This window comes from Rhagoletis zephyria, unplaced genomic scaffold (genome assembly GCF_001687245.7).
Source record: "Rhagoletis zephyria isolate East Lansing unplaced genomic scaffold, Rhagoletis_zephyria_1.1 Rzeph_scaffold_00320, whole genome shotgun sequence".
In the NCBI taxonomy this organism is placed as follows: Eukaryota; Metazoa; Arthropoda; class Insecta; order Diptera; family Tephritidae; genus Rhagoletis; species Rhagoletis zephyria.
In genome coordinates this window covers 282902-293601 of record NW_016157404.1, presented here as the reverse complement: position 1 = coordinate 293601, position 10700 = coordinate 282902, and positions in this window count along the sequence as shown.

Below are 10700 nucleotides of genomic sequence, written 5' to 3'. Positions count from 1 at the left end.
CTCCGTCGTGTACTTCATATTTATGCATACATAAACATATGTAAATACTTTCGCGATGTCTTTTTGCTCTAATTGCGGCTCGCAGTGCGTGGGTTGTGATTTTGTTTCATGCGGAATTTGTTCGCAGAATTTTCATTTGAAATGCGCAAAGCTAAATTCCGCCAGCTTTAAATTCTTAAAACCTAACAAAAATCTGATGTTTAAATGTGATGCCTGCTGCTATGTGAACATCTCGTTTTGCTTGGCTAAGCTTGAGAATGCCATGTGTTCCATAAAGGAAATTAAGGCTGATTTTAGTGGAAAAAATCGCCAATAATTTGGAAAACCCGGAAAATCTCCTATCATCAAAAGTGGCTAACAACAACGCGAATAATAGTGTCGCAGCAGAAAATGTAAACTTCAGAGCTACCCGCTCAGGATCTAATGTCGCTGACCTCAGTAAATTGCTCTTGAACGTGAACTCTTCCACTTCTTTTGCTGCTACTACTGCATCTGATGGTATTGTTGGTGCTAACTCCCTCGCAGATGACAATGGTGTTTTTGCTGTTGGTCAACCAACTAGTCTGTGCTCTCCTGTTGAGCATGCAGATAACGTAAACAAAACTATTTCGCATACTTTTCGCCCTTCTTCACGGGCTGTGATAACTCGTCTTTACCTGCTGACAAAAACAATAACGCAGTAAGAGATGACAGTGAGATGACCGCTGTTGGTACTTTTACTTCTTCTTCTCAATCATCTTCTTTAACAGGTCTAATAAGGTCTGCGGTGGTAATAAAAAGTTTGTAACCGGTAAATAAAGTTCCTGTCAATTTGTAAACCCTTTTCGCATTCTGTATACTCTTGTAACCGGTAAATTTTGTTACCATCTCATAAGCTGGTAACAAATTATTGCCCCCTGAAATATGCAATGCCAGGATTTGCACAATTCTTCATAGCTGAATTGCTGAATATTTTAACTGCATTACCAACGTACCTAGAATCGCGGCGACAAGAACTGGTAACATTTTTTGGTAATACAATTTTCCGGTTACAAAATCTTCGGTAACGTGCAGAATAGACCTGTAAGTGATAACAAAGATCCAAGCAACAATGCCGCTTGGACTGAAGTTAAGAGCAAAAGGCGTAGGAAAACACTGGTTGTTGTTGACTCGAATGATAGCACTGAGCTCTCCGATGCTGTTCGTAACAAGTGGGTTCATTTATCTTCGTTTGAGCCGAAAGTTTCTGTTGATGACATAAAAAAGTATGTAGCTAAACATGCAGATACTATAGATTAGGTTCATTCCTTATCTTCTTGGACTAAAATCTGAAAAGTGTCAAAATGCCAGAGCGTAAGCAAAATGCGCCCACTAAAAGAGAATAACAGGAAAAGTAAAGGAACGCAAAAAACCAAATTTTTAGTCAAAAGAATGGCAACAACAAAGCTAACGTCAAATAAGAATGGAAATGTATGTACAAAACACATTCACACAAGCACAAGCACAATAAACACTTACTATATCAATTATTTTTTGCCTCCTTCCAATTTCAATTCATTTTTTTTACTTTTTAGATTATTCTCACTTTTTGCGTATTCTTTAATTTCCGTTAATTTAAATTCAGTTGAGTTTGACACTTTTCAGGATTTTGCCAGAAAAAATTCTTCTGACTAAATCTGACTACTTCGGACTGATGAGAGTCACTCTCACTGACTGTTGCTCTCTCATTTTTGCTGTCATTTCCGAGTTAAGGAACGCTTTTTGGACTAAATCTGACTACTTCGGACTTTTTCTGACTATTTCTGGGAGATAAGGAACGCTCCTATTATATTTCCTGCTACATGTTGATAAAAAAAGATGACCCAGTAAGTAAACACAAACGTATAAACTTTAAACTGGGTGTTGCCTCAACAAATTACCAAACAATATTGGATGCATCGCTATGGCCTGCTAATGTAAAAGTCAGACCATTTCGTTTTTTTCAAAAAGAGGTAGTTCAAACTCAACCTGTGTAATATGTAACAGTTGCGATCGAACTGTTGATTCTAAACAGGGCTTAAGAACAAAATCAAATAAGATACTTCATTATAGTGCACAGGAGGCTTATGACGTTCTGGTCATTGTAGAGACCTGGTTGAATTCAAATTTCCACGATAGCGAGTTTTTTGACCCAAACTTGTACGACGTATTCCGCAAAGATCGTGATTCCGTTAAAACTGGCTGTTTGAGGCTGTTCTAATTGCTGTAAGACGAAAATATCGCGCATTTTCGGTGAAACTTAACAATGATGACTCGTAGCTTGATCAGCTATGTGTTTGCATCAAGGGCTGTGAATCTTATGGATCCTTATATTTAATTGCTGCGTATATTCCGCCTAATAGCAACTTCGATTTATACAAATCACATGTGGATAATTTAGTTGGGCTAGCTCTAGATAATAACGATAAAAACTTTTGTGTCCTTGGAGATTTTAACTTGTGTTATGTTAGATGGTGTGGTAAATCAAGAAATTCTTGTCTTATCCCCAATAACGTTGTCACTACATATTTCATCGTTAGGTCAGCTACATATTTCATCGGATGACATTTTGAAGGGCATTATTTCTCTCAAGTCTTCTTCGCAAACTGAAGTAGTTGGACTGTCTGCAATTTTAGTTAAAGGTTGTCCATCGATGTCAATTCCGTTAGAGATTATTTTTAATAAATCACTTTCGTCGGGTACGTTTCTCAATGACTGCAATATAACTACAATCACACCATTCTTCAAAAGCGGAAGTAAAAATGATAGACCGATTTCGAAACTTTCGACCATTTCTAAACTTTTTGAAATCGTTGTTAAGGACAAACTCTATTTTGCGGTCAAATCTTTAATCTGCTCAAATCAGCACGGCTTCGTCTCTGGACGTTCGACTGTGTCTAATTTATTGGTTTTTAGTGAATTTTGTATATCAGCATTTTCGACAGGACTTCAAGTGGACTGTATTTACACCAACTTTTCTAAGGCATTCGATAGAGTATCTTATAAGATCCTTCTAAACAAGTTAGCCCCCGTGGAAAGCCGAGGTAATTACGCACATTTTGATACCTTAACTGATTTTCTCCGACAAATAGTTTATTAACTGCAAAAAATTGAAAAAAGATACTCCTCCGTGAGTTCAAAATTTCGGGAATTTTTTTTCGAGATTTTGGAATATCATGACGAAATAAGAAAATAGGTGTTTTTCTATTTTTCGATAAAGAATGTAAAAAAATATATGTCACCAAAAAAAAAATATTGAGGTGTAAATATTGTATGGAATGACCCGCATACATATATGCGCAATGCCAGAATGGCATTGTATACAACTGCGTTCAGGCAAGTTCACAAATGTACAAGCATATTTAAGCTACTAAAGGCTCAGCTTAGCAGGTAGGTTAAGACCGGGTGATATATGAAGAATATGAAGCAGGAAAACAAAATGTAAGAATTTGGGATTTCCAAATTATTGATTATTGCTTACCCGTGTCAACCCTATCTCTCAATCTACGGTTTTTCGTTTAGCATTGCATGCAACATGTGTCTAGTTCATTACTAGCTGAATATTTAATATCTAAAGTACAAAGAGATCGTGTAAAAACGTTGCAATGGGCGCCGAAGATTGTAAGTACATCTAAAAAGTCACTTTTTTAATAAACAGTTTAATATAACAAATAATAAAAGAAATTTAAACAAAAAAAAGAAGCAAGAAAAAAAATATTCTTAAAAATTAAATGAAATTTATATAAATTTTTTTCCTTCTTAATTTATTAATAAAATTATAGTTTAAAAAACTAAAACCTCACTATTATAATTTCCATTCGTACTGTCATCAGGTATGAAACTTGATAATAGAAATCGCTGCATCTTTTAGGCGCATCAATATTACATAGTTACATCCCGAGCTAATAAAAGGGAGGTAAAAAAAAAACAACTTTGTGGTCCATTCAATTTTAAACTTGCCACAATAATTTTTTTGTGACCGACAAATTTTCACATTTATTTATTTATTTAAAGAAACGGGTTGTGTCTGTAAGACTGTCATATGGCACCGAAAAAAAGCATTCAGTTTATTTGACACAATCTAATGTACATACATTTCACTCGTTTACTTCAACAGTGTCATAATCCAAAAAAATAATCAAAAATCGACTTAAGCATGTAGAAATGGCCGCTACCTCTTCTTCCGTGCTGTGTACAAATTTCGTGGCTGTGCCGATTACCAGTAGCTCACTAGAACAAAATATGTATTCATTTTTACTATGGGAGTATATATAAATACATCACTTTAAAGACTTTTTTCTGTTTTTATTTTCATTAAGTGTGCATGTAGGAATGAATTAAATTTTAGTTATTGAAAAATGTTGTTTTCTTATTTACAATGAAACACATACACTGCCGGAACAAAGTATTGTTCTAATTTCTAATTTCCTATAAAAATATGGTTCATTCAACAACAAAAAACATAAAGATATAATTCCTAAACTTTGTGCAAAACTCGCGAAAATTCAGCAAATTTTCATGAAAGTTTTTAACTTTTTAATCAGATTTTTTAGAATTTTTTCGAGTACGCAGATTTGTTTTGTTTGTTGTTTTGTACAAAGTTTGGGAATTATATTTTTATGTTTTTTGTTGTTGAGTGAACCATATTTTTATACATAATTGGCGGAAAAATATTAGAATAAAAATTGTTGCATATATTGTGAAAAATTCGCTGTGCCAATACTTTGTTCCGGCAGTGTAAATATAAGAATGGTTTTTATTTATTAAGTAGTTATGGAAAAATTTAATTATTGATTATTTTCAATAAGTTATTGAAAAAAAAACATAGTAAAACATACATATTTACATGACATTTTTCAAACTCTTTTGCTTCCGTTAATCAAAAGGCAAATATTTTGCTTTGCGACAATAGCAGACATTCGAATACTCACTGTGTTTCGTCAGATATTCGCATTTGTTTGTCTGTATACAACATGTGTCTCTTTATTTTTGTACCAAGAAAGCAGTACTCACTATTCTCTACACACTCATTCATTCATCTTGCTGCTAAGGGTTGAAAGAACAAACAGTGTGGAGCGCAAACGACTGTCTCATAAATGCCAACTACTACATTCATGCAGCTGTCGTATTATACACTTTTCTAGTAAAAATTTGCAGGTTCCAGTAAAAATTAGTACTGACTATTTGTTACTATACAGACCTTAAGTTACTGGAGAGTTGCTGGCAAGTTACTGGTTATTTTGTAAACAAACACAACTAATGAGAGTAATTGAAAAACCAATTTCATTATTTGTAAATAAGATAACTGAAAAACATATGTGTTTAAGCGACTTATGCATTTCCCGCATAAACAAAGAAAAGCGAACACACACACGCATTAAAAAATCGAATTTTTTATTTTTTATTTTTTTTTTATTAACTTTGGTATAAACTTTATGTACGCAGGTATGAAAAAACTCATAACTTCTACAGTTTTGGTGTTTCCATTCTCAAATTTTTACAGCTTACTCCATAAAGTTTGATAACTATTCAGGTTGTAAAAAATAAAAATCAATGATGAAGTTAATATAAAGAAAAAATAAAAAAATAAAAAATGCAATTTTTTAATGCATTTTTATTTTTTAATTTTAATCTATCTCACACTCATGAAAAGCCGAGGTAATTATGCACATTTTGATCGACACGCATGACTTTCCATCCAGGGTGAGAAGTCATCGTGTCAGACGCAGACGATCGATCATATGCCCTGGTTCTAGGGATGAAAAAAAATATAAAATAATCGATTTATTAATCATATGATTAATCACAAGCCAATAAAAAATAATTGAGAAATAATCTATTAATCGGAATTTTAAAGGCACTTTTTTACATTGAGTATTCACAAAAACACTTTTCCATAACAAATTTCTAATTCTCTTGTTAATTAGCCTTAAATAATACGATAATTATTTATTACACAGGGCAACACTGATTTTGGTGAGGCGAATGTTAAAGCTGTTTTTGATAGACTTTTTTGTGCTAGGAATCCGTAAGCTTTATCATTTCCAAAATTGTTTCCATTTTTGTTGGCCTGTGTTATTTAACCAAGTTTGCAAAAACAAAAGTTTTGATAAGCGTTAGTTTTTGTCCTGCAAAATGGTTATTTTAGTGGAAAGTCTTGGACTTTTGCTTAGATGGAGGGCAATATTTTGAGAAACGAACACGTAAAGCTGTGAAAGGGCTGAGGAAAAATGGGCAACATTATTTCGAGAAAAGAAAACGCCATTAATTTATATCGGAAAAGCTGCTCGCTTTTTAAGTTTTTAACAACCAAACTATTTAATTTTATTTTGGTGTCCATATATTCGAAACGTTCCCTGATAAAATTTTTCAGTTATTGTTTTACCAGAGAGTTTTGCTTTATTTCGTTATTTTCTAAGTGTTGCGAATAAAAGACTTCAAACTAAAATTTTAAACATTCGTAACAAAAATTTTATGACGAAAATCGCCCCTACGCCCTTCTTTGGGAAAAATACAGTGACCCAAATATAAAGTGGCACGCGACATTTTAGCAAGTTTTGGCTATTTTTAACCGACTTCCAAAAAAGGAGTAGGTTATCAGTTGTTTTTTTTTTTATGTATGTTACCGCATAACTTTGGACCACGTCAACCGATTTCGATAATTCTTTTTGCAACGGAAAGGTAGTGTCTCAGAGGTGGTCCCATAATTTGGTTTAGATCCGATCATTGAATCATGAAATATATAGATATATATATATTTTTTTAAGTCGGTTTTTTTTTGCTAAAAATTACTTATTCCTTAGTTTATTTAATGGTTATTTTTTTCTTATTAAAATATATCTGATTACTTAATAAACACCATATAAATCCACACTTTAAACTTTGGGCAGAAATTATGAAAATTCTTTAAAATTCACATTCGTATCTTAGACCAATGCCGGCCACACAAATACTAAATCATCTGCATAAGTATGCGAGTCCAGCGTGTTTCTCACACGAAACCATACTCCCCTATTGCTAGTGTCGGCTAGTAGTAGACTTATTCGATTATCGCTTGTCCATGGTATTGTGAATGTCGATTTCTCGTTCAATAAGTGACTGTGAATAGTTTTTTTTTTTATCGCTCATTTTTCTACAACTGTTTGTTTGTAGAAGGATAAGCTAACTATTAACACGCACTTATTGAACGAGAAAACGACTTTGAAAATACCACGGATAATCGATAATCGACTAACAGTCGTTCGTCTACTACTAATCGACACTCGTAATAGGGTTGGTGTGAAAACTCGAAGGCAAAACTGCACAATGTGCGTTTTGGCCGGCATAGTCTTAGAGTATGATATATCAAAGTTCTTGCCTCAAGGAAAATTTTTTTTTGTTCCAAAGTTTATTGGCCTCAAGCATCCCGTCCTAGTACTTACCCACCAGATCTCAGTTCTTGTCCCCCTAATGTACCCCTCTAATCTCAGTAAAATAAAGCTCGCCAAATATCATTGAACTTTTGTATGGTTCGATTATTTCAGTAGACCTATTAAAAAAATTTATTTCCGAGCGAAAGAAAAAGAAAAATGTACAAATAGGTTGGCAAAAATTTTTTTTTTCCTAAATTGCATAATAATTTACCCCCCTATTATGAATTCGTACGATACACGATAAACGCTTGCATTCTGATATTCTCTATTACGAATCGATGTTTTCGTATGAAATCCGATAGTTAGCGAGCTGATTTGTGCTGGTTCACAATAAAAAGTGGACAAAAACCACAGAAAACGATAATACGAGAACTGATTTCATACGATACGCTTGCAATCCTCTTATCGTCTTATCGCATGAAAATTCATAATTGGGGGGGTTTGACTCAGCAGTGTACGGCGAACTTGTTTTGTTTGCTTGTAAGGTGGTATAGGTTAGGTTAGGTTACGGTGGTTGTCACTCCGCACGGAACGGCAGAGAGACACACTTAGGCCATTTTGACCCATTGTGATGCCACTATGAACGAGCTCTTGTTCATTTCACCTAGTTTCCCAAATGATTGAACCATCGTGTGACCTTAACGTATCGTTGAAGGTCGCGGATGTCCACAGAGTCGAGATCGGCTAAACACCGAAAAATATGTTGACTAAAGATACTTGTCAGGGCGGGGCAGTGGCAGAGATAGTGTTCTACACTCTCCACCTCCTCCTCGTCCAGGCACGATAGAAATCGTTTGCGCGATAACCCATTCGCCTAGCATGCGCTCCCATTAAGCAGTGTCCTGTAATTATACCTACAACTGTGCTAATAATGGGGCGGTCGATTTGTATGAGAGTTTTAGATCGTTTTTCGTTTATAATTGGCCAGATCTGTTTTGTAACAGAACATGTCGGTTCTTTCGCCCAACGTTCGTTGGCCAATTTAATAAAAATAGATTTCAGTTGGTGCTTACTCGAGGACAGGGGAACGCCTGCATCGAGCGCAGTTTGTTGAGCGTAGTTCAGTTCCCCCTCTTCGCCAGCTCATCTGCCGCGCAGTTTCCCGGTATTTCACTATGCCCGGGTACCCATACCACGTTTCTCGGTAAGCTCGTTTAGGGTACTTCTGCATTCGGCAGCCACCTTTGAGGAAGTGTTACTGCACTGCAAAGATTTAGTCGCTGCTTGGCTGTCAGAGTAGATAGTGACGGATTGTGGACAATTTGTGCCACTTTTAAGCCTAAGGGCGGCCTCCATTATGGCTGTTAATTCCGCCTGAAAAACGCTGCAGTGGTCAGGTACCCGCCTGCTTAGGTTTAGCGAGAGTTCCTTGGAGTAGATTCCGCTTCCAACTTTATTGTCGAGCTTTGACCCGTCCGTAAATACAGCGGTAGATCCTGGATCTAAGTCCAAGCGATTTACCCAGTTTCTTCTGTCTGGAATTCTGGTAGAAAACCTATTTTCGAAGCAGAGATGTGGACTGATGTAATCCAGCTTACGTAAGGTTGCTGGAATGGTGCTCAGAATTTTTGAGTGACCGAATCTATGGTCTCTCCATGTATGAGCTGCATTCAGTCTAGTTGCATTGCAGCTGGCCTGATATCTACCGTAGAGATCGGTAGGGAGAAGATTCAAAACAGTCTCCAGAGCCCTACTGGGAGTAGAGGGCAGGGCACCCGTGATTAACATGGTTGCCGCCCTTTGTACTCGGTCCAATATGCCTCTGTAAGTGGATTTTTCTAGAGCCAGCCACCATACGGTAATCCCATAGAAAAGGATGGGTCGGACAACCGCCGTATACATCCAGTGTATTATGTGTGGTTTCAGACCCCATCGTTTCCCCACCGCTGCCTTATAGGCGTAAAGGGCGGTAATGGCTTTCCTGGATCGTTCCGAAAGGTTCCGCCTCCAGTCCAACTTCCTGTCGAGAATTAAGCCGAGGTATTTAACCTCGTTGGAGAGTGTAAGTCCCACCCCGTTTAGGGAGGGGAGCTGAAAAGACGGTATCTTATATTTCCTCGTGAAAAGTATCATTTCGGTCTTGGTGGGATTAACTTTAAGTCCACACTCCCTCGACCAGCTGTTCACGAGACAGAGAGCGCTTTGCAAAAGTTCGCTTAGCGTTTGGAGATGCTTGCCCGTGACTGCATACGTCGGCATACGCTACGACGTGACAGCCGGTACTCTGCAGTCTCATCCGAATTGAGTTTACCGTAAGGTTCCAGAGTAGGGGGGAGAGAACTCCTCCTTGAGGAGTACCTCTCGTTGCATGCCTGGTTATCGACGCGCCCCCAACTCTAACGAGATAATTCTTCTTTCAAGAAGAGGCCGCTCCAGCCCCACTTGGGAAAGTGAGCCCACCACGGCCTCTGGAAGAATATTGTTAAAGGCGCCTTCTATGTCAAGAAAGATGCCTAAGGTAAATTCCTTAAAGGCGAGTCCTTTTCCAGTTTTGGACACAATTTCGTGGAGCGCAGTGTCCACGGATTTGCCCTTAGAATAAGCATGTTGACACTCCGACACGTCCTCAGAAGAAAGGCGCTGTCTGATGTGGGCGTCAAGAAGTCTTTCTAGAGTTTTAAGAAGAAAGGACGTTAGGCTTATTGGCCTGAAGTCCTTGGGTTTCACGTGAGAGACCCTTCCACCTTTCGGTATGAAGATTACCCTAGCCTTTGTCCATCCTCTAGGAATGTGACAAAGGCGAAGGCAGGCCTTAAAGATCTCAGAAAGCAGTGGGCATAAAAGGTCGACTGCCTGCTGAATTTCGGCAGGGAATATGCCGTCCGGCCCGGGAGATTTATAGGGTTTTAACCTTTTCTTGTTGCACTATGCTCTCTACTGAGTTCTGTGGAAGATAAGTCATCTGATTTGTCGCGTCTGCCTTTGGTTCTGTTGTACACTCCGGGAAGTGGGTGTCCATGAGAACATCTAGCATTTCGCTGCAAGAGGAGGTCCATTTACCATCAGGTTTTTGGATATAGTTTGGGGAAACTGGAGTTTTTGATAGGACCTTCCGTAGTCGGTTGCCCTTCGAGGTTTCCTCAATATTGCCGCAGAAAGTTTTCCAAGATTCCTTTTGAGCTGTTCGTACTGAACTCTTAAAGGCTTTCAGGGCATCCTTGTAGGATTGCCAAGATCCGGTAAGGTGGTATATATGCCGTTTAATTCTTCGCAAAACTGCTTCGGACTGTATTCAAGACCTCAAACTACACATTATTTAATACATTTAAATCATGAAATTAAATTACGACT